Source organism: Ursus arctos, unplaced genomic scaffold, assembly GCF_023065955.2.
Source record: "Ursus arctos isolate Adak ecotype North America unplaced genomic scaffold, UrsArc2.0 scaffold_20, whole genome shotgun sequence".
Taxonomy (NCBI): Eukaryota; Metazoa; Chordata; class Mammalia; order Carnivora; family Ursidae; genus Ursus; species Ursus arctos.
Genome location: NW_026622875.1, coordinates 16,857,696 through 16,883,519, shown reverse-complemented (window position 1 = coordinate 16,883,519; position 25,824 = coordinate 16,857,696). Strand labels below are relative to the sequence as shown.

General features: G+C 37.8%; 1 long non-coding RNA gene and 1 pseudogene across 1 annotated transcript in view; one reads left to right on the top strand and one right to left on the bottom strand.

Annotated features, from left to right (window-relative positions):
• The window catches only part of LOC130544368 (uncharacterized), an 83,212-nt gene extending 60,352 nt beyond the window's left edge, over positions 1 to 22,860 (top strand). The window contains exon 3 of the long non-coding RNA XR_008960594.1: positions 22,651 to 22,860. This is a non-coding gene — a long non-coding RNA (uncharacterized LOC130544368). The remainder of the gene's footprint in view (positions 1 to 22,650) is intronic.
• LOC113254035 (receptor of activated protein C kinase 1-like) lies at positions 1,321 to 2,250 on the bottom strand (annotated as a pseudogene).
• Positions 22,861 to 25,824: the final 2,964 nt, after the last annotated feature.

Below are 25,824 nucleotides of genomic sequence, written 5' to 3'. Positions count from 1 at the left end.
TCTTTTTATTGTAGAATTTCATCCATTTACGTTTAGAGTAATTATTGATAGATATGATAGATACTGTTGTCATTTTGTTAATTGTTTTCTGGCTATTCTACATTCCTTGGATCCTTTTTCTTTTGCTCTCTTCCTCTGTGATTTAATGATTTTCTGTTGTGGTATGCTTAGAATTTTTTAATTTTGTTTTTTTCTGTACCTATTATAGGTTTTGTTTCACAGTTGTCATCATGAAGCTTAAATAAAACATCATATGTTTATAACAGTCTATTTTAAATTGATAACAACTTACATTTACAAAGCTCTACCTTTGTATTAAAAAATTATTGAGGTATAGTTTATGACTTTTGTCTTTTCACTTTCATATTAGATTTATAAGTTATATGTGTACCACTATTATAACATTAGAATATTCTTAATTATATATTTTCCTTTACCAATGAGATTTATACTTCTATGTTTTCCTGTTACCAACTAGTGTCCTTTTTATCCAGCTTGAATAACTCTCTTTATCATTTCTTATAATTCCAGTCTAGTGATGAACTCCTTTAGCTTTTGCTTGTCTGGAAAACTTTTTATCTTTCCTTCAATTTTGAAGGACAACTTTCCCAGGTAGAGTATTCTCAGTTAGAAAGTTGTTTTTTTCCTTTAGCACTTTGAATATATTGCACCACTCCTTCTGGTCTTCAAAGCTTCTGCTAAAACATCTGCCAATAGTCTTGTGGGGGTTCCCTTGTAAATAGTTACTTTTCTCTTGTTGCTTTTAAGATTCTCTCCTTGTCTTTAACTTTTGACAATTTAATTATAATGTATCCCAGTGTGAATCTTTGAATTTATCTTGTTTGGAACTCTCTGGGATTCCTGGATCTGGATTTTCTTTTTTCCCCTCAGGTTAGGGAAGTTTTTAAACATTATTTCTTCAAACAGATGTTTTGCCCTTTTCTTTCTGTCTTTTCCCTCTGGGTCTCCTATAATGTGAAAATTGGTTTGCTTGATGATGTTCCATAAATCCGTTAAGCTATCTTCACTGTATTTTTTTTCTTTCTGCTTCTCATTGTTCTTTCTTTGAGTTCATTGATCTTTTCTTCCACTTTATCAAGTATGCTCTTGAACCCCTCTACTGAATTTTTCAGTTCAGTTATTGTATTCCTCTATGGTTTTTGTTTGATATATTCTTATATTTCCAATCTTTTTTTTGAAATTTTCACATTGTTCATGCATTGTTCTTTCCACCTTGGTGAGCATCTTTTTTTGTTTTTGTTTTGTTTTGTTTAAGTCAGAAAAACAATGTTTTATTCATAACGCTCTGCCATATTTCTATCAGGAGCCAGTGGTCACCTGCCACGCATGAAGTACATTTTCCGTTTAGTAAGCAACAGAGTCTGGCCATCAGCAGACCAGGCCAGAAAGGTACACTGGGGTGGCTCTGCCTTACTGCTGGTACTGATAATTTCTAGCTTTAGTTCATCTACAGTGATCTTGCCTTCCAAGTCTCAGATCTTGATGTTGGGGCCCACGGCAGCACAGAGCCATTATCAGGACTGAAACACAGGGCATTGATGATGCCCCCACTATCAAGTATAAAAAGGGGCTTGTCTTTGTTGAGATCCCACAGCATGGCTTGGCCATCCTTCCCTCTAGAAGGGCAGAGGGATCCATCTGGAAAGAAAGTCACAGTGTTCAGGTAGCCCATGTGGATGATGTGATTGGTCCTCAGCTTGCAGTTTGCCAGGTTCCATACCTTGACCAGCTTGTCCTAGCCAAAGGAGACCATGATGGGATTGCTGCTATTTGGTGAAAACCAGACACAAGACACGTACTCCAAATGGCTCTCATCCTGGACAATGTATTTGGATACAACCCAGAGTATTCCACAGCTTGATAGTTTTAACTCAGATGCCAGAAACAATTTGCCGGTTGTCAGAGGAGAAGGCCACACTCAGCACATCCTTGGTATGTCCTACAAATCTGCACGTGGTAGTACCCATTGTGAGATCCCACAGATGAAGGGTTTCATCCCAGGAGCCCAAGAGGGCAAACTGGCCATCTGAGAAGACTACATCATTAACAAAGTGGGAATGACCCCGAAGAGCATGCTGCAGGATGCCATAGTTAGTCTCATCCCTGGCCAGTTTCCATATGATGATGGTCTTGAGAGTCAGATGGTATCATGTCCAGGAACTGGGGAGTGGTAGCAATCTGAGTCACCCAGCCCTTGTGGCCCTTGAGGGTTCCATGAAGGTTCATCTGCTCAGTTGTGGTGGTGAGTGGTAGGTGTCACCATGGCAACAAGGATGGAGTTGGATAGTTCAGAGAGACTAGCAGCACAGCCACTCCTGCTGTGGTACAGCAGATGAAAAAGCAGTGAGCATCTTTATAGCCTTTATTTTAAACTCTATCAGGTAAATCATTTATCTCCATTTCATTAAGGTCTGTTTCTGGGGTTTTATCTTATTCTTTTCTTTGGAACATATTCCTCTCTTTCTTCATTTTTTTGTCTATGTTGTTTTCTGTGGATTAAACAGTCAGCTCTCCCAGTCTTGAAGGAGTGTAGGAAATGAAACTTGTTCAGCCCAACCCTAGCTCTTTGTTTTCTCTTAAAACTTTGTGATTGTCCAAATAGCCCTCTTTGTTCTTAGTGGCTCCCAGTAATTGAGGGTGTGCCAAAACTTGTTAGCATTTCAAAGGAGGAAGATCTCAGTCAGCACCTTGGAAGACAGATCTGTATGCAGCAGCTTTTAATTATGCAAATAGGCCTCTTTTAAGAAGATTGGGAGACAGGTGCCTCTATCCACTCCCTCTGTGCTGAGCCTTGAAAGGATAGCTAGCCAGGAAGTGTCTCTTTGTTTGCCACAGTCCCACTAAATCCATAAACACAGTGCTGCTGATTAACAGAGCCAGGCTGTCAAGGAATGTGTCCTCTGGGTTTCAGAGCCCAGAGTGTTCCAGATATATGCCCAAACTTCTTTCCCAGAGACAGTGGTGACCAATTTTGATGTGGATTTTTTTCTCCACCTGATGTATAGGGGTCACCCACCTAGTTTCTGGATTTCTTTCAGAATGGATTCCATACATACCTCTAGATTTGGTGTGTCTATAGGTAGAGGTGAGGTCAAGAGCATCCTATGTTGCCATCTTAAACCAGACTCTCTGCTCTGAACTCCTTGAAGGTGGAAATCTCTTCTTATTTGTTGGGACTTGAGAGGTGCAATGAGTCATACCCCTCTTTCTTCTCTTACTGAAACTTTCCATCTATTTCGTCTTTCTCCTTGTTACTGTAGGTAAATTGGCCATACTCCTCTCCAAAGATTATACCTTCCCTCATTCACAAAGGCCCATTTTTTTTCCCCTCTCCTGCTCAAGAACAAAGGTAGGAACAGTGTTTTTGAGATGAATTTTTCTTATTCAGATGAATAGAACAAAGAAGAAATAATGTATGAATTTTCTCATACAATTTCCCTTTAGATGATATAAGAAATGAAGTTTCTGGGATATTAAATATAGATAGATTATAGTGAGAATTCAAACTATAGAAATGTTTAATTTATTCATATAATTCAAAAATATCAATATTTATTGATGACTTTTGATGTAGGAAAGACATTAGAGTTCAAAGCCAGTGACCAAGAAAGAATTCTTAAGATGGATCTTTGGTGCAAAAAGGCGGTTTTATTAAAGTACAGGTCAGGAGGAGTGGCCCATTATAAACTTTCAAGTTGGGAGGGGGTTTGGGATAGCATAAGTCTCTAAGAAATTTTGGAAGCAAGGTTTCCAGGACTGTGAGGGGGCTAGCTATTGTTGGGAAAAGGTCATTTATTACCATCTAATAAAACCTTAGTCATGAGACCCTTCAGATGTATATCAATGGGCCATAAGCTTGGGGGATGATTGCTAACATGTATCGTGGGGAGGGGTCAGGCTAGGATTGCCTTTTGCCCTTAGCAAAGTGTCAACCTCAAGGCCGTTGAGTCCCTAGAGGAATGTCATTCTGCCTGTTTCAAGGACTTGTCAATGGGCTGCAGATAGTAAGAAAATTTAATAATTCTCCTGCCTTTGTTTCCCACATCAATGAGGAGTGCCCCATTATATACTTTCAAGTTGGGAGGGGGTTAGGGATAGCATAAGCCTCCCAGGTATTTTGGAAACAAGGTTTCCAGGACCTTGAGGGGGCTAGCAATTGTAGGGAAAAGGTCATTTATTACTGTCTAATAAAATCTTCATCATGAGACCCTTCAGATGTATCTTGGTGAGTCATATGCTTGGGAGATGACTGCCAACATTTATCTTGGGGGTTAGAGATAAAGTGTACAAAGGAATTTTTATACATTAAAGTAGACTTACAGGATCCTGTGGATTGGGCTAAGATTGCCTTTTGCCCTTAGCAAAGTATTAACATCGAGGCAACCGAGTTTCTGGAGGAATGTTTCAGGGACTTGACAATGGGCTGTAGGTAAAGAAATTTAATTTTTCTTTTGCCTTTGTTTCCCACATCAACTTTTATAATGGCAGGTGCTGGGCATACAGTATATACAATATAGTTCCTGCTTTCCTAGAGCTCACAGGTCAATGGTATGAACAGATAGAGAAGAACAACAACAATAACAATTTTAGGTTTATCATAATGTTAGAGGAGAAAAAAGAGCTTCTCATGATAGATAGTAATGAGGCAGGAACTAACTCAGTAGTGTGTTCAGAGAACATTCTCTCCCATTTTAGCCAGACACTGTGCCCTAAGTTAAAATAGCAACTTGCCCTTCCCTGACCCCTTCACTGAGACCCCAGTATTTCCTCTGAGAATATTCATTTCCAAATCCTTAAAACCAAAGCAAAACTCATCATACCTTTCAAAGCCTGTTTTTCCTACTTAGTTTAGTTCTACCCTTGAGGGTATGCCAGGTCCTTCTTAGTTAATAGGTTATAAACCCCAATCTCCTAATATGCAAAAAATGTCAGAGCTGCAATTAAAGTTTTTAAATGTATTCTCTCCTCAGACCTACACAAGTTTTTTGACACGCAGTTTCCCAACCATGGCACTATTGATATTTTGAGCTAGATAACTCTTTACTTTTAGGGGCTGTCCTGAGTTGCAGGGCTTTTAGCAGCATCCCTGGCCGTGTTAGATGCCAGTAGTATCTGCCCCCAAGTTGTAGCCACCAAACCATCTCCGGACAGGTCAAGTGCACCCTGGGGCATGAGACAAGAGGCTCCCTACCCCCCTCCCCACAACCTTTCCCAAATTGAGAATCACTGATTTAACATTTTTTGCTTCTCTGTTTCTAGGTAGAAATTAACTTTAACTAGAGACTTAAACTACAAAGGACAGGCTTTTCCTGGGTTGTATATAGAGTACAGAGTTTAAGACGTCATGGCAATTAATATTCAACTTTTGGTATTTATGAAAACTATATCCTCATTAAAACAGCCAAATTTAAACACTGAAAAACTAACCACTGGAGCATTGGGGCAAGTGTTTAAATAAACACATCTTAAGGCACATTCTTATTTTTTAATTTTACTCAGTTAATATACAGTGCAATATTGGTTTCTGGAGTAGAATTCAGTGATTCCTCACTTACATACAACACCCAGTGCCCATCACAAGTGCCCTCTGAAGGCACATTCTTATCCTGACAGGGAACACTTGTCTGTCACCAGGACAGGCTGGCATCTTGGCTTCTCTGCTTAATTTCCCTAAGCTGCTGCAAGTTCTGCTGTTTCAACAACAGAACACTATCTGTGCTCCTTACCACTAGTCAGTGGGGAAGATCATCCTCCTGGCTGTCTGTATCACTCAGTCTCCAGGTCTTTTACATTTTTAATTCCAATGGATGAAGCTGGAATTAAAAAAAAAAGAAGAAGAAGAAGTTGAAAAATAGGTACAGAGCACAGCCTGGGATTATTCCCGTTAGGAATGTAACTTCCCACCTAAACCAAGGAGCTGAGAGAATTCCTTCTCATCTCTGCTTGAGCCAAGAATGTATTAAATTAATTTGCATATAATAAGTAATGAACAATCTCTTCACAGACTGTCCCAGCAACACTTATCAAGTTGCATCTTCTACAAACTGCCAAGTTAAGAACTTCAAAAACTGCCAGAGTATTTTGACAAGATTTTAGATCAGGGATTTATAATAAAGAGTATAATGAATATTAAAATTATATAATTCTCAGTTTGAGTTGTTTTCTAAAACATTTGCCCTATTTCCTGTTTAAAATATTTTACATGTGGATTGCAAAATGGTATAATTGTTTTTCAAAACTTTTTGGCTATTTCTATTAAGTTAGATTATATCAACCTTCTGTCCAGCAATTCTATTCCTACAAAATGCAAATACACATCGATAAAAGGCTTGTAAAATAATGTCCATTGCAGTCTAATTCAGAATAGCCCAAAGCTAGAAACAACCCAAATGCCCATCAGAAGGATGATAAACCAATCCCATTCTTCATACAAAGGAACACTACTTAATAGTCAATAGGAATAAAGGACTGATAAGTGCAACAAAATATAATTATGTATATTGCAGACATTATGCCAAGGAAAAGCAAAACAATCTACGGTAATAGAAAGAAGTCAGAAAATTGTTACATGTGGCTGGGGGAGGGGGGAGTAGATCAGGAAGGGCCATAAAAGGATTTGGGGGGTAATGGAAATAATCTGTATCTTGTTCGGATAGTATAAAAGTTTATATAAATTATCAAAACCCATTGAACAACCAAAAACCATTTTACTGAGTATAAACCAAATTATAAAAATACAAACATGTATTGCCTATTAATTTTAGAAAAGAAAAAATATTCATAATCCTACTATGTGAAAATATCTTTATTTTGATTATTCTTCCCTATCTCCTTAACCCGTAATCATAGAAGTGTTACAGGGATTGATCCCTAAACACCTTTTCTTTTCTATTTTCACTCATTCTTCGTGATTTCATCTAGTGTCATGGCTCTTAGTATTATCTGTATAATTAATGATTCTCCAGTTCTTTTCTGCTTACTTGATATCTACATGGATATCTAATGGACATCTCAAACTTAATATCTAATACTAAGATCCTGAATTTGCCAGCAAACCTACTCTTATCTCACAGGTTTTCCCATGTCAGTTAAAAATGACACCCATTCTTCTAGTGGCTCAAACTAAACTCAAAGCATGGTTTACTCATTGCTTTCACTTCAATCCACATATTCAGGAATCCAACCATTTCTCATCCCTTCAGCTGCTACCACTCTGTTTTGAGCCACCAACATTTCCAGTCTGGAGGATTCTAGTCTAAACTAGTCTCCTCGCCTTTATCCCTTCTTCTCTACAGTCTATTCTCCACACAGCAGGCATGGAGACGCTATTAAAATACAAATCAGAACAAGTTACTCATTTGCTGAAAATCCTGCAATGGCTTCCTCCTCATTCAGGGTACTGTGATCAAAAAGGCTTTAGAGCTGCCCGCCCCAACCTCCACTTCTTAGCTCCCATCTACTTTCACTGTCATCCTCAGTCCTCTCCTTCAACTGTGCTGCCCTTTTTCTTGTTCCTGAAATACACCAGGTATGAATACACTTCAGGACCTTGTGCCTGGAAACCATCCCTGAGATGTCTGCAGTATTCCCCTCTTCATCTCCTTCAGGTCTTAAGTTAAATGTTATTTTCTCCCTGAGGCCTTCCCCAGATACTCTAGCTAAAATTGCAACCTCTCCCCATCTAACACCCCAGTGTTGAATTTGGCCATGTAATTTATTTTCCAGTTGGCACAACTGAAAAATGGAAAGGGACATTATTGATAATTATGCTGACACAACAGTCATAAACCAGGACTATTCCCTTCCTGTTTTACTCTAGCCTTTATTCGGTTAATTGTGTGCTTCCCCGCCCCACCCCGCCCAAGAATGCAGGCTCCTTCAGGGCAGTGATTTTGTGCTTTGGCACATAATAAATGTTCAATAAATATTTGTTAAATGAATGTATTTTTAAATCAATATAAGTGATTTGGCAATGATTTTTTGGTTTGTGTTATCAAATCCCCTGTTTTCTCCCATCAGAGTAAATGTCATTCATACTCTGAAAATGTTTGTCTCAAAAAGCCTTTAAATGGACAAATTCATTAATGGAGTCAAGCTCAAAAGTAAGTTAGGGTGATACTGAACAATTAGAACAAAAGAGCATGTAGTCTTTGTAAAGAAATCTCACTGTGGAGTTTTTTCAATTTAAAAAAAAAAAATCCATGGCAAAAGAAGAAGTTTCCTAAAAAATAACCACCAAAAAAACCTGGCGAAGTTTCACATGCTTAGAGGGATCTAAATCTTCTTTATCAATTGAAGAAAGCTCACTATTGCCAGTTTGTGAAGAAAATGAAATATTAAGGAAATAGTTACTGGGTATCTATTAAGTGGAAATCAAAGACTTAGATAGTAGGACAACAGAGACATGATGAAATGGTGAGGCAATGAGAAAACAAAACAAAACAAAAACAATTCCGTACTTGCCCCTGCCTTAATTTCTTCTGAGTCCCTAAGCAGTGTGTTCCTCCGTCATCCAGCTGGCTCCTCCCACAGCACTGCCCCCTAGGGAACACTGATATTTCAGCTGTAGGAACAGAATACAGAAATGCCTAATTCTTCCACTTCAGCACGACGACTACAGCTAGTTAGGAGATTCGAAATCAATTTATATTTAAACAGAAACCTTAAGTTGTAATAAGGTAAAAATAAAGGCAAACAATAGAAAACAAAAGATTAATTTGTAAAATGGAAAGCACAGCGTTGGCACATAAAAAATTTATGAATGTTGCTGTTAAAATGGGTGATGTGAAAAGCTACCTCCCATACGCCTACATTAGTGAATTATACCACTATCCACCCTGAGGCTCAGCAGAAATGGGAAGGGTCCTCGATTCTAATGTCTGCCTCACTTTCTCTTACTGAATTGCTTTCCCCTACACATGGCTCGTTGGTTAGGAACTGTTTAAGTCTTTCTGAACCCATCCTTTCTTCTCCATTCCCACTATTATTTCTGTGTGTGTGTTGAACACTTAAATCTCCCATCATATCCTAACTGGCCTAATGTAATAGTCTGCTTTCAGTCTCATTTTGCCGTCCTGCCTGCTTCTCTTGCCAGTATATGGCCACAGTGAACTTTCTAAAGGGCAAATCTGATCTTGTTACCCTCACACTGAAATTCTTCAGGAGTCCCTCTACAGTCTTTAGATTAAAGTCAACAAGTCCTTAACCTGCCCTCAAGGCCCTTCATAATGTTTGTCCTTGCCAGCTCCCCAGGGTTTCCCAGTCTTCTCTACAAATTCATAAATATTTATGTTTGGGGAGCTTTTATAAAGAGCCTGTGCAAAGTACAGGGAGAGCACACACAAAGTGGTCAGAAATGCATCAGTGAGAAAGCTCCGTGGGGATGGGGATAGATGCTTTCCAAATAGGCAATGGGGTGAAAAGCATTCCTATGGAAGGGAGCAGGTTGAACAGAGAGGATTCGCAAGGCCTGGTGAAGAAACAGGACTTGGTTCAGTAGAGCTGAGGGTTATAATACAATGTTTTGGTGGTGGGAGGGGAACATCCTAAAGTAAGGAAGGAGGTTCAAAGATAAAATTTCACAAATCTTTGTATGTCGAAAGATAAGGAATTTGAATTTGAAATATAGAAAGGTAATCATCATTCTAAAAATACCGTAGACTGGTTAAAAGGAGAGATTGAAAAAACACAAGAGTTAGCGAAACCGTCTCTGAAAAGAAATCAAGGTTGTTAACTATAAAATATAGGACATTCAGACAATGGAATATGATTCAGGGCTAAAAAGAAATGAGCTATTGAGTGATGAAAAGATATGAAGGAATCTTAAATGCATATTACTAAGTGAAAGAAACCAGTCTGAAAGGCTACCTACTATGATACCAACTATGGTTGATCTTTGGACAATGAAGGGGTTAGGAGCATCAGTCCTCTGCACAACTGGAAATCCATGTATAACTTCTGACTCTCCTAAAAACTTACTTACTAGTAGCCTACTATTGACCAGAGACTTACCAATAACAGTCTATTAACACATATTTTGTGTTTATTATTTACTGCATTCTTACAATAAGACAGAAAATGTTCTTAGGAGAATCATAAGAGAAAATAAATTTACTCTACTATATTTATTTAAAAAAAAAAAAATCCATGTATGGGGTTCCTGGGTGGCTCAGTCAGTGAAGCATCTGCCTTTGGCTCAGGTCATGATCCCAGGATCCTGGGATCAAGCCCTGCGTTGGACTTCCTGCTCAGTGGGGAGCCTGCTTCTCCCTCTCCTCCCTGCTTGTGCTCGCTCTCGCTATCTCCATCTCTCTCTCTCAAATAAATAAATCTAAAAAATCCATGGATAAGTCGACCTGCACAGTTCAAACCCATGTGTTTCAAGGGTCAACTATATTTGACATTATAAAAAAGGCAAAATTATGGAGACAGTAAAAATGTCAGTGGTTGTTGGGATAATGAGAAGGAATGACTAGGTAGAGCATAAAAATTTTTTGCAGCGAAAATACTCTCTGATATTATGATGGATACATGTCATTATATATTTGTTCAAAACCATAGGATGTACAAGCCAAGAGTGAGGCCTAAAGTAAATTATGGGCTTTGAGTGATTTTGATGTGTTGATTTAGATTCATCAATTATAACTAATATAACACACTGGAGAGTGATATGGAAATGCAGAAGGCTATGCACGCGTGAGGGCAAGATAGGGGAAAATCTCTGTACCTTCCTTCAATTTTTTTGATCTAAAACTTTTTTTTTTAAATGAGGTCTTTAAAAATAAAAAATTGTAAAGAATTTTTTTAAAAACCCATATCATATGTCTGGCCTTTCTCTTACCTCTCACTTCACTATAAGAAATTATCACAGCACCAGGTGCCTGGGTGGCTCAGTTGGTTAAGCGACTGCCTTTGGCTCGGGTCATGATCCCAGGGTGCTGGGACTGAGCCCCACATCAGTCTCCCTGCTCCTCAAGGAGCCTGTTTCTCCCTCCCTGCTTGTGCTCTCTCTCTCTCCGTCAAATAAATAAAAATTTTTCTTTTTCTTTTCTTTTCTTTTTAAAAGATTTTATCATAGCACCAAAGTGATATTTCAAAAATGTAAGTCAGATGTTACTTCCTGCTTTAAAGCTTCCATGGCTTCTCAGGGTATTTGGAATAAAATTGAAAATTCTTACCCTGCTTTCAAAAGCTCTAAGTGATCTTGCCCCAGACTTCCACTCTAACACTGTGTCTTCCCTCTCTGCCGTGCTCATTATGACACTTCAGTCACATGACGTCTCTTCTGTTTCTCACCCTCACCAATGTCAATCCTTCTGTAAGGATTTTGCTCTTGTTGCTTCCCCCTGAAATTCTAGTCATCTTGATTTTTGCATCCAACTCCCATTTTTGTTGTTTTTTGTTTGTTTAACGATTGATTTATTATAGAGAAAGAGAGAGGGTGGGGGGAAGGGGCAGTGGGAGAGAGAGAATCTCAAACAGACTCCCAGCTGAATGTGGAGCCTGATGCTGGGCTCAGTCTCACAACCCTGAGATCATGACCCAAGCAAAATCAAGAGTCCGATGCCTAACTGACCAAACCACCCTGGGGTCTGCCATCCAGCTCCTGTTTATCATTCAGATTTTAGCTCAATTGGCATCCTATCATAATAGACTTAATTTTTTATATACTTGATTATTATCTTTCATACTAATATATAAATTCCTTGAAAAAGACCTTTTCTTTCCTTAGTACCCTAATGTTGTTACCCAGAGGAATTTCTGACAGACAGAACATGCTCAATGAGTCTTGCATAAATGAAAGAGAAGGTAAAAATCCCTCTTTTACAAAAGAAAACTAAATTGATATTAAAGTAACTGTTACCGTGATGGTTTTATATATGATGTGTTTATGTACGTATAATTGCAAGGTCCTTCCTTGCAATGAACTAGCAAAAATGAAAAACCAAGCAGCAAATAGAAGTACAAGTGTAATAATAATAATAATAATAATACAGGTAGCAATGCATGTAAAATATTTAACATGTGAAGTTTGTCTCTTCCTGTTCCTGCAAACCAAATAGTTGTAAGGAGAATAAAATGAGGAGCAGGAAGAGCTCATCCTTGATCCCATCTGGAGAGCTAGTACAAAGACAGACTTAGAAGAAAGGGGACGAAAACATGCTGGGGTCACAGAAGGAAACTGAGTTGAAAGGAGGGGAAAAATCTGCATTCCGAGTCATTTGGAACAGAGAAGGAAGGGAGACATTATCTGAAGACCGTGTTCACCAGAGGCAAACAGGCTGAAAAAGAAATCAACATCTGTGAAAGTCTCGTGTGCCCCAGATCTGAGGGGGCAGATGAAGATTGTTTATGTGCCACAAGAAGGTGTTGGGAGAAGGAAGGAACAGGCTCACATGGAAACATATGCTCGCCGAAGCTACTTGAAAAATAAAGCATGCAGTGGAGAGAGAGAAACATCTGTGTTGCACACGGGCAGACCACCAGTAGTGAAGCAGGCTTGAGGTAGAAGGGAAAGGCGTACACAAACAAGATCGGACATTATGTCTTGTCAAAATGACATGTAAAGGCACTGGGTCTGCATCTCATTCTCTGGTGAGTTAATGGGAACTCAGCCATCTGGGGAAATCAAGGATGAGTAAACTAGCTGCTTCGGTGTTTTCACAGTTTTGCAGAAATGACAAAGCATTCACAAGTTTTTCCAGGGCTACTTTTTTTCCTACTGGGGGAAAAAGTAGCCTTTTAGAATATAGTTTATTTTTTTTTTCTTTGGGAAACATATTTCCAAATCTACTGCAGCAATAGAAGCAGCTGGATTTCTCATCCTTTAACCACGGAATTTCAGCACATAATAGCTTTGGAAAGCATACTTCACATTAGTCAATGATCGTAGGAATTCTGTATAACATTAAACACATACATTTAAGAATTAAGTTTTATGAGTATTTCAACTTAAATTCTTAAGGATACTACATTTTAAAAAACTAGTTACTGAAACTATAATATTTAAAGTGTCTACTATCCTCTTTATAATAACTTTTATTGGTAAAATGAAAATTAAAAATTGGAAATCAAGTCAAATGACAATTGGCAATTAGAGTACATAAAGCTTCAACTAGAATTTTGTGTTATAATTTATGACCTATAGACACATATTTATATGTTTCTATAAACTCTACAGCTACATTCATCTATATGCAAATAGAGTATAAGTTTTTATACAGATAAAATCTTTCCTTATAAATACCAACTTATTTCTAAAAGGTGGGGTCTCAGATGAGCAAAGATGCCAAAAATGAAAGAGGCAAGGGGAAAAAAAAAAAAAAAAAAACAAAAGCCTTCAAGTGTGTTGCATCTGATATTCACTTTGGGATTCCTGAAACAATTCAGGAAAATTACATAAATTGTGTAGAAAACATAAATGTCTAAGGAAAGAAAACTATAAAAATTATAGAAACATTTTGCAGTATTTTGATAGTATAGGAATTAAAATCAAAGTGAGAGAGCTGAGCATTGACAACAACCAAACAGAAAAGAGTAGGTATGGGGTCAACTGAAAGTGTAGAGCAACTATAAAATAAATGTGAGATAAGTATAGATTAAGTGTTGCAAAAATAAAACTGAAAAAAAATTCAATACTTCATAGCATAGTGCTAATAAGCCAGGTCCAAGTAAAATAGTAAAAGTTAAAACAGTGATGGAACATCTTGGAACCCTTTGTGCTCCTCTCTCTAAACAAGTGCCCACCACCCAGTCCCCCCACTAGGCTGTTCTGCATGTAATTCACACAACTTCTCTTTCTCTTCACTCACCCGTAGGACTATTACCACTGTATGCTAGTTCAGCATTCATGGATTTCTGTTATGGAAGGAAAGATGACCTAACATTTATTGAGAGTTTACTAAATGCCTAGTTTTTAATGCATGATCTTATTTAATTCTTACAACAACCCTGTACAGTTTTATCATTCCCACTTTTAAACACATAGAAACTAAGACTCAAATATAGAAGTGATAAAAATGCTGAATTAAGACATAGAAATATTATTCTAAAAGTCATGCTATTTCTCATAAACTATATTTCCTCTCATAAATTATTCCTGACTGGGTTATTAATGTCTGATAATGGCATTATACCATGACTCTAAATTATCATTGTAAATTGTCAACAATTTTTTAAAGAGATTTGTTTTTCATCCCTCTGACTATTCAAATGATACATGCTTATCACAGGAATTTCTAAACTATAGAATATGAAGACAAGCAATGATTGTCACTTTAACCAAATCACCCAGAGGGGAAAACTACTGTTATCATTTTAGAACAATACCTTTTAGCTTTATACACCACATGTGTTTTGTGTGTCCCTGCTCCCTATCTTGTCTACACAAAGAATTGGCACATTGGAAGAATTCCAAGCAGAATGATGGTCCTTTGAGAAAGATCACTTTGATCAAGGTCTTTTCTAAGGTCCCAATGGCCGATTCCTTTTAATGGTAGGCCTTCCATCAGCAAATGATCCAATTCTAATGTTCAAATCAAGGGAGACTGGAGATCGACTTTTAGAATGGCCGAATAAAAATCTCTGAACTACTCATTCTCTCACACACACAAAAGAGAAAAGTACTTTACACAACGATTAAAAGTAACCATTTCTAGAACTCTCCAAATTAACCAAAGGCACTGATCTGTATTGTAAGGCCTGAAATGCTGTAAAGCACCTGGAATTTGAGCCATGAGTTCCTCTGCTCTTGCCAAACCTGCTTCTCACTTTGGCCAACCAGGAAGGTTTCCTGCCCACATAATTCCCCCATCGGCTGTACCAGCTGCACTCTACCTGGCCTCAACCTACTGGTTTCACCTCCCAGCCAGCCAGCAAAATTATTCAAACAAACTCGTCATATCCTCCTGAGAGAAACAAGCCCCCACCCCACCATCCTGTTATTATAAAGCCTATCTCCACCGCCCCTTCTGGTTCACTCTGTTTCCAAGTACAACCTCTATGTGACCATGCATGGCATGCAGTGTCCTCTTCCCATGGGCTGTGAGTTAATGTGACTAATGAACTATTGTCCATCTCCTCTGTCAGTGTTGGATGTTGTGTTCAGCCAGCTTATATTATTTAGGATAATGGAGTCTTCCTTCAGCAATGGAGTGAATACAAAATGATCAGAACAGGAACAAACAAAATCATCTGTACAAAGGAAACTATTTTGAACTTCTTTGGACAGGGGAAGTCTGTGACATTTAAAGTTGGGGCTCTTCCCATCCCCCTGCTCCTCATACCCTAATGGTGCAATAGCCTTGAAAAGCCAAGTCTTGTAGCCAATTGACAGGACTGAACTCTTGGAGCTCTGTAAGAAACACCATCCCCAAAACACAGTCAATACAATATCTAAGCAGCCAGCTCCATGGAAAATCTCTATTAGTGTGCTATTACAGCTTTTTTATTTAACTCCTATTTCAGCTTAACCAAAGCAGGCAAGGAAAGAGTACTACCCCTAGGTCATTACTGAAACCATTTCAGTCTGCTAGGAACACTGCAACTACCTAAAGCTATTATTTCAGTTGGAGCAAAAAAGCCTGACCAGGAATTTAAAAGGAGATCTTCAAGAACAAAATGGATGTTGGGAAATTTGAAAAGCTCCAACATATTTCTGAACATCTAAAAGACTGTGTGAGCATGCACACAGCCCTGGAAAGACCTGGTTAAGAAGAAAGCTCCATTAATTTCTGGCTAAACATAAGGCCCTGAGCAAGTAGGAAGAGAAAGCTAAGGCTGTCTTATAAATGTCCTGAAGTCTGAAAGCATGCCTTCTCACACAGATCACCTTGGCAAAGGTAGAAGATATACAGGCAAGGTATTTGAGAACATCTTCTCATCAAACATTGCATTGGTTAACCACCAAATTACACTGATTCAGAGGTGACTAATAGGAAGCCAGGTTTAAAAACTTAAATAAGAATTTTAGAAAATCCAGCAGAGAATTCAGTGGTTGCATAAAGTGGGAAATATGGAATCTATTGAATTAGTCCAGGTAAATCTCTGAATAAATGCACAGCAATGAGATAAACAACAATGACAACAAAATCTCAGTAACAGCAAAACCTGGGTGGGGGGACTTGATACCAAAGTTATTACGATGTATTATCTAAAATGTCCAGATTTCAACAAGAAAAAATATGAGACATGCCAAAAAACCACCTTTAACAATAAAAAATGAAAACAAGAAGTGTGCAACATAAAAAGACAAAAAGGAGCTTGAAAATAATGTCCCTTAGAGGACTCACATTTTAGTACAGAAAGATTTTAAATCACCTATTATAAATGTTTAAAGAATGAAAATAACTAAAGAAATAAAGAAAAATATGACAACAGCACCTTACTAAGAATATGAAAAAGAGATCAATAAATTTTTAAAAAGAACTAAATAGAAATAATTTTGCAGTTGAAAGGCACAATAACTAAAAATAACAATTTAGTAGAGGGACCCAAAATCAGAGTCTAACTGAAAGAAGAAAGAATCATCAAACTTGAGAGTTCAAAAGAGATTATCCAGTGTTAGGAGCAGAAAGAGAAGAGGAAAAATTTGAACAGGGCTTCAGAGACCTAAGAGATACCAGTAAGCATTCCAACATACACATGATGAGAGTGTCATGAAGAGAAGAAGAGGAGAAAGGACAGAAAGGCATTTGAAGAAATACTGGTCAAAAACTTTCTAAATTTGATGAAAAATATTAATCTTATCTGAGCAGCTCAATGACTCCGGGTAAAATAAAATAGTCATACCTAAGCATATCATAGTCCAATGGAGAAGAGTCAAAGATGAAGACAAAATCTTGAAAGCAACAAAAGAATAACAACCTGTAACAAACCATTTCAATAAGATTAAAAGCTGACTTCTTATTAGAAACCATGGAGTCCAGAAAGCAATGGGATGACATATTCAAAATGTTAAAAATAGTCTATAAATGAATTCTATATCCAGCAAAACTATTCTTCAACAAATGAAGGAGAAATTAGGACATTGCCAGAAAAGGGGGGAAAAAAACAAAGAATCTGCCAGTAGTAATTCTGCCCTATAATAATTACTGAAGAGAGCTCTTCAGGCTGAAAGGACACTAAACAATAATTTGAAACCACATGAAGAAATAAAAAGCATACATAAACGTAACTACTTAGGTAAATATAAAAGACAGAATACATGTCTTTCTGTTTGTAACTTTTTTTTTCTACTATTCTTATTTAAAGGCAAACACATAGAGCAATAATTATAAAATTGTGTCGTTGGGCTTATAGTGTGCCAAATGTAATTTGTACAAGTATAGTACAAAGGAAGGAGAAGAATGGATCTCTCTTGAAACACAGTATTTGTATGCTATTAAAATTAAGTTGATATCGATGTAAACTGGATTAAGAATTAATTGTAATCTCCAGGACAACCACAAAACCAAAACCCTCAAAAAAAATAAAATACAAGGAAATTAAAATGGTATACCAGAAAGTATCTATTTAACACAAAAGACGGTGGTAATGAGGGAGTAGAGGAACAAAGACATAAGACATATAGTAAAGGAATAGTAGATGTAAATCCTACTTTATCCATAATTGCCTTAAATATAAATGGAGTATTACTACAATCAAAAGGCAGAGACTAGAAGATGGATTAAAAAATCACCTACCAATTTGCTGTTTACAAAAGACACCCAAAGCTTTAAAAGCACAAGTAAAAGGGTGGAAAGAATTAATATAAAAGCATTAATCAAAAAATAGCTTAGGGAGCTATATTAATATCAGACAAAATAGACCTTAAGACAAAAATTGTTTCTAGAGGCAGACATTTTATAATGACAAACTGATCAATTCACCAGGAAGACACAAGTATGTATACGTACCTAACAGCAGAGACCTAAAATACATGAAGCCAAAACTGACAAAATTAAAGCAGGAATAAACAATGAAACAGTAATTGTTGGAGATGTCAGTACTCTACTTTGAATAATTGATAGGGGTTGCATGAAGGGCAATTTCATTTCTTAATTAAAGGCACCTAGATTGATGTACTTTCCCGCACCAGAAACCAAGCATTTTTGACACACCCTTTATTTGCCTTCGACATCTCTCCTCACCAAATCTCAATATGTATCTTAAATCCCCTAGCTTTTTCTCTCCATCATCAGTTGCTACCACCTTGGTCAAAGCCACCTTCATCTCTCCTTAGACTAATCTAATAGACATGCATGCTAATATCTCTCATTTTCATCTTTTTCCCCTTTTAGTTCATTTTTCAAACAACATCCATTGCCATATATTTTTAATGTTTGTTAGATCATGTCACTGCCCTCCAAGCAACCCCTATAAGCTTTCCATTATGTTTGAAATAAAATCCGAATTCTTGTCCTTGGCCTATAAAGCTCTCTTTATTATCTGGGCCTGAGTCTCTAAACTAATTTTGCATTCTTTTTTTTTTCATTTTGATTTTTTTTTTATTATATTATGTTAGTCACCATACAGTACATCCCCGGTTTCTGATGTAAAGTTCGATGATTCATTAGTTGCATATAACACCCAGTGCACCATGCAATACGTGCCCTCCTTACTACCCATCACCAGCCTATCCCATTTGCATTCTTAAATCTACATTCTCTTACCACATGGTTTCTGTTTGTCAAGCCCACCAATCTCTTTTTCACCTCTGCTATGGAGCCTGCTCTTCCTTCCGCTTTGAATCCTTCAGGTCTCAGCTTTATACGTCCTTCCCCAGAAAGGACTTTCTTGATCCCCCAATTCAAACCACATCTCCTTACCACTTTCTTTCACTGGGCACGATACATTTTGATTACATGTTTATTAGTGATGTTATTTAAAAGATTCTTTGAAAACTGAACCCAACCTTTACCACTTGATACCTGATTTTCTTCAACCATTTAACCTAAGGAAAAATATATACAGCAAATTTTAATTTGAAACTCAAAAATAATTATAAAAGGTGAAATGTTCCCTGTGACTTCTTCAGACTAATCTGCTGTGAATGATTTCTCTTCTGAGGTAAAGTGTGAGGAAAAAGGGAAAGATTTATAAATGTCTTTAGTTTCATGTAGCTGCAGAAAATATGTTTTATGGTTAAATTCTTCCTGAATGTCTTTTTTCCTAGGATCAAAAATCCTTTTTATCTCTGGTTATTCCATCTCACTCACTGTCAACATGCGTTATCCTTGGTATTCTAGAATTTTATAAAGGTCATTTGAATATGCTTTAATCGGGCTTTAAACACATACGCTTTCATGGTCATCATTATTAATAACAGCCAATGGTACCATGGTTTATGGTTATTTTAGACAAACTCTGAGACATGTTAAGCAATATGGGGTTGAGAAACATTGGGTGCAACTTCTTAGGTTTAAAATGTGTAAGTATAAAGTTGGTTAACATTTTTGGGGAATATATCTTCTTTGCTTAAAATATTGGTAAGATTAAGAATATTGGGTTTTTTTTAATTTTCAGAAAGGGAGAGTCAAACTATTTCACATATTTCAATAAAATGTTAACAGTCTCCTTAATTCCTACTATTTAGAGATAATGGTGACCTCACTCCTTTTCCTTTAAAAGTGATTGATCAAATTGAGAAAGCTTGGCTAGGAAGTATATTGCATTTGTTCACACTCCTTCAACATTTGGTGCCATTAGTGTAACAAATGTTTCTGACTGACATAAACATATGACACTGTGCCCAGAAGTTATTTATGACAAATTAATCATTTGCCTCAAAATTCTTTTGGGAGGGAAAAGTTCTGATTAATTTTCACTATCAGTGTACACAGGGTATACTTTAACTTTTAAAGCTATACATAATTTATATTGTATAAAAATTTCGTTTATATAATTTGCCACCATAACACAAATGGGTAGTCTCTGTTTTGGACAGAAAATGCTTTTCTATACATACATATAGAGATAAACATACATGTATATACATGTCTCGTGCATTAACAAGGTATTTTGGTTAAAATGTTTTAATAAAATGAGTAGGTGACTTGAGACTGAATAATTAGGAAGCTACCTTTTCGTGATTTGGTTCCTCTGCTCTGTTATTCCTAAGCTATAAGTTTCAAGTTCAGCTTCCTTATTAATGAAAACAAGTTGCTGGGATAATGTTTAACTCTTAAGTGTACCATTTTTCCAAGGAAAACATTAAAATTGGTCTCAAATGTATGCTCACTCATTACGTGAAGATTTCAAATAAATATAAAGACTATCCCAGCTCTTCCTGGACATAGCACAGATTTTTAAATTTTCAAATCTAGTTGACTTGAGAGGAATGACTCATTCTATTGTCTAGTAGTAACGACAGACAGCTAACCCTCTAGGGAGAACTCACAAATGCCCACTTCATTACGATTGCAAAGAAACTGTAAATAAAAAATTATGGAGGAAGAAAAATCCCTAAAAAATAGCTTTTAAGCCTTAAAAGATCTTTGAATGGGAGTAATCTATTTCAGTGCTGTTACCCTGAAGTGTTTTAGTTACAATTACTTTGTTACTTTGTGTTACTCTGAGCCTCCATGAAGGCAGGTCCTGATCCACTATCTCCAAAGTGCTTTTTAGAGGGTATTTTTACATTATTATTATGAATAGTTTGAAGTATTTGTTTTACCCTTTTGATTCTTCCTTTGCTTAATAAGTAGAAGGCATATTTATTTGGCACATGTATGTAACATGAGTCAAGGTGATGCAAGGAACTGGCAGTTAACCTATCAGAAATTTAGAGCAGATACCAAGGGAACCTTCTAAAGTGCCAGATTCTTTTTGACAGTGACAACTCCAGAATTTTATATGGAAGAATCTAAGGGGCAATATCCTAAATAAGAAAATAGAGGGAATGTCTAGGAGTGACAAAAAAGCACTATGTTTAATTGCATTGCATATTTATTTGGGATGGCTTGACTCTTAGTTCCTTAGCAAGCACTATTTTTAAGTTGGATTTTGTCTTTATTTGGTGACTTAGTGAAGAAAAGGTATACAATGAAGGACTCTGATGTTTTCATTTTGTATAAAGAAGAAGATCTGGGGTGTCTGGGTGGCTCAGTTGGTTAAGTGTCTGACTCTTGATTTCAGCTCAGGTCATGATATTGGGGTCCTGGGACCAAGCCTCTCTTGGGGCTCTATGCTCAGCAGGGAGTCTGCTATTGCCTCTCCCTCTGCCCCAACGCCCACTCGTGCTTGCTTTCTCTCTCTCTCTCAAATAAATAAAATCCTAAAAAAAAAAAAAAAAAAAAAAAAAAGATTAGAGAAGTCCCTGGGAAATTAAGGTAAGCCAAAGATTATGTACCTTAACTTGTTAAATCAGAATATCTACACAGAAATAGTATTACAAAAACTTGTATGTGCCTGAGAATTGGAATCTTAAAGATATTAAGAAGTTAACTCCTGTCATCCATATGCCATCTGCATGCCATACACAGAGGCACTACACAGAAGTCATATACCATCGTGTCCATAACTATAGTCATTTTGCCAATCCTAGTGCATTAATATATCCTTGTGGTCAACAATTTATTCATCTGATTAGTAGTTATTTAGGACCTGCTAGTGGTTTACTTCATTTTTGAATCTTATACATTCTACGTTTGCTGAGCTGTATAGAGAAATTAAAAAAAAAAAAAAAAGCTCTATTGCTTCAAGGGAGAGGACTAGTCTAGGTTAGTCTACAAGGCATTCTGAAAATATTTAAGGTGTGCATTAAGGAGAGTATCATACTGAACTTTCCCATGTGGAATATAGCACAAGTTCCCATCTGGTGACCCTTAAAATACTCTTCTGTCTCTTAGACCTCTTCTAAGTTTTCTTCCTATACTCTTCTATATTCTACTCCCCTAACAGCACAGCCAAACAGGACTTCTTGATGATTCCTACAAATGCCATACAGAGTTCTACCTTTGTGCCTATGTTCTAGCAATTCCTTTAATCTAGAATGTTCTTATTATTTGTATTGTTCTTGTCATATTGTTCATATTGTATCTTTTGAAATTCAATTTGCAAAGAGCTTTAAGTGCTACATCCTTCCTGAATCTTTTTTTTTTTTTTTTTTTTTTTTTGCTTTCTTCTCAGACATAATTGGCACATTAGATCACTTCCCACTTTGTGTTGGGAAAGCCACTCTGTGCCTTTCTGTTGGTTGATATATACCACTTTCTATCCTGTATTATAGGTGTTTTTATCCCTGACTTTTCTACTTTATTAAGTTGTAATCTCTTTAAGGACAAAAGATACTATTCAACTCTGTGCCCCTTGTAGCCACTGATGCTCCATAATGTTTGTTGAATTGAAAGCTCACTTGTCACAGTAGCAGTTCCTTGGGTTTCATACACATAGATAATCATTGGTGGTAATACTCAAGCAGCTGATATCATGGTGTAGTATAAAGCAACCTCACCACCACCTGGAAACTTGTTAGAAATTAAAATCTCAAGACCCACCCACTGAGGAATCTATATTTTTAAAAGATTCCAGGTGATTTATACACACCTTAAAGTTTGAGAAACACCATATAGTATAAAGTTTATATATTTTACAATCAAAAACTCTGCATGTGAGTTTAGTCTTTACCATTTATTAACTAATATTCATTAGAAAAGAAGGCTCATGGGAGGAGTTAAGATGGCGGAGGAGTAGGAGACACCTTTTTCAGCCGGTCCCCTGAGTCGAGTTGGGTAGGTACCAGACCAGCCTGAACATCCACGGAATCAGCCTGAGACACAGGAAGATACATCTGGATCTCTACAAATGAACATCTCCAGCGCTGAGTATTGAGGTACGAAGCGGGGAGCCGTGAAACCGCGCGCAGATATCGGAAGATAAACGGAAGGGGGAGGGAGCCACCGCGTTTGGGCTCTGGGAAGCGGTAGCCACCTGCATGGGGGGGGGCGGGGGAGGAGTCGGCGGACTTGGGGACCAGCACCCCCGAGAGAGCAGACTGAGACCATGAGCCGGGGAACGTGCGCCATCAGACTGAAACGGAACTCCGGCGCGCTCACTGGAACCAGACTGAGACCGGGAGCTCCGGAGCACATGGGGGCGGCTGGCGGTGTTAGCAACACAAAGGACAGAGACACGCCGGCCCTGGAAGTGAGGGCTGGGATGCCGGGTGTGGGGCGCACATCCTGGGACGCTGCAGCGTCAGGGTTGAGCAACACCAACAGAAACAGAGTTAAAGTGGCCAGAACATCAATGGAGAACGGTCCGCGATCCCTCTCTTCTGAGACAGAGGCTGATATTCGGCCACTGCTGCTCTGACTCTCAGAAGAGGCACAGCAAACCGCCAGGGAAACAAAAGCCTGGAAATACTGGCTCACAGTGTGCCCATCCTCATCCCCCCTCACAGGGGACACGGAGACTCTACCCAAACAGGGTTGCCTGAGTATCCGCACAGCAGGCCCCTCCCCCAGAAGGCAGGCTGAAAAATCAAGAAGCCCACATCCCTAAGATCCCTATAAAACAAGGGCACACAGCCTGGGTCCTGGTCAATAATTTGGGCTCTGGACAACCCCGCAACCTCTCCTCATCAGAATGACGAGAAGGAGAAGTCCCCCCCAGCAAAGAAAAGACAATGAGTCTGTGGCCTCTGCCACAGAACTAATGGATATGGATATAACCAAATTATCAGAAATGGAATTCTGAGTAACAATGGTCAAGATGATGTGTAGACTTGAAAAAAGTATTAACGAAAATGTTAATGAGAATATAGAATCTCTAAGGGTGGAAATGAGAGCAAATTTGGCAGAAATTAAAAATTCTATGAGCCAAATGCAGTCAAAACTAGAGGCTCTGACGGCCAGGGTGAATAAGGCAGAAAAACGTATCAGCGAATTGGAGGATGGGTTAGTAGAAGAAAAAGCTAAAATAGAATCTGGACTCAAAAAAATCCAATCTCGGGGTGCCTGGGTGTCTCAGTCATTAAGCATCTGCCTTCAGCTCAGGGTGTGATCCTGGCATTCTGGGATCGAGCCCCACATCAGGCTCCTCTGCTGGGAGGCTGCTTCTTCCTCTCTCACTCCCCCTGCTTGTGTTCCCTCTCTCACTGGCTGTCTCTGTCTAATAAATAAATAAATAAAATCTTTTAAATAAATAAAATAAAATAAAATAAAATAAAATATAAAATAAAATAAAATAAAATGTTCTAGGCAACTTAAGAATTCCATTTGAATGGTGAATATAAATTGGGGTCTAATGAGGAATGTAGCCCATAGTTGAGAGTCTGCTGTGCAATATTGTTGAACGATTACTGTACATTGGCAATAAAATTTGTTAAAGAAATAAAAAAATAAAAGGATTATCCATCATGACCAAGTGGGATTCATACCTGGGATGCAAGCGTGGTTCAACATTCGCAGATCTATCAGTGTCATAGATTTTATCCAGAAGGAAAAAGCCAAAAATCATATGATTCTCTCAATAGATGCAGAAAAAGCATTTGACAAAATACAGCATCCTTTCCTGATTAAAACCCTTCAGAGTGTAGGGGTAGAAAGTACATTCCTCAATCTCATAAAAACCATCTATGAAAAGCCTACAGCAAATATCATTCTCAATGGGGAAAAGCTGGAAGCCTTTCCCTTAAGATCAGGAGCATGACAAGGATGCCCACTCTTGCCACTATTATTCAACATAGTACTAGAAGTCCTTGCAACAGCAATCAGGCAACAAAAAGGGATAAAAGGTATTCAAATTGGCAAAGAAGAAGTCAAACTGTCTCTCTTCGCAGATGACATGATACTCTATATGGAAAACCCAAAAGTATCCACTCCCAAACTATAAGAAGTTATAGAGCAATTCAGTCATGTGGCGGGATACAAAATCAATGCTAAGGAATCAGTTGCATTTCTATACACGAAAATGAGACTGAAGAAAGAGAAATTAGTGAATCCATCCCATTTACAATAGCACCAAAAACCATACGTTACCTTGGAATTAACCAGAGATATAGAGGATCTATATTCTAGAAACTACAAATCACTCTTGAAAGACATTGAGAAGACACAAAAAGATGGAAAAATATTCCATGCTCATGGATCGGAAGAATTAACATAGTTAAAATGTCCATGCTACCCAGAGCAATCTACACTTACAGTGCTATCCCGATCAAAATACCGATGACATTTTTCAAAGAACTGGAACAAATAGTACTTAAATTTGTATGGAACCAGAAAAGGCCCCGAATCTCCAAGGAACTGTTGAAAGGAAAAACAAAGCTGGGGGCATCACAATGCCTGATTTCAAACTGTACTACAAAGCTGTGATCACAAAGACAGCATGGTACTGGCACAAAAACAGACACATAGACCAATGGAACAGAATAGAGAACACAGAAATGGACCCTCGGCTCTTTGGGCAACTAATCTTTGAGAAAGCAGGAAAAAACATCCCGTGGAAAAAAGACAGTCTCTTCAATAAATGGTGCTGGGAAAATTGGACAGCTACATGCAAAAGAATGAAACTTGACCACTCTCTCACACCATACACAAAGAGAAACTCCAAATGGATGAAAGACCTTGATGTGAGACAGGAATCCATCAAAATCCTAGAGGAGAGCATAGGCAGCAACCTCTATGACATCGGCCAAAGCAACCTTTTTCATAACACTTCTCCAAAGGCAAGAGAAACAAAAGAAAAAATGAACTTGTGGGACTTCATCAAGATCAAAAGCTTCTGCACAGCCAAGGAAACAGTCAAAAAAACTAAGAGGTAGCCCACGGAATGGGAGAATATATTTGCAAATGATACTACAGATAAAAGACTGGTATCCAA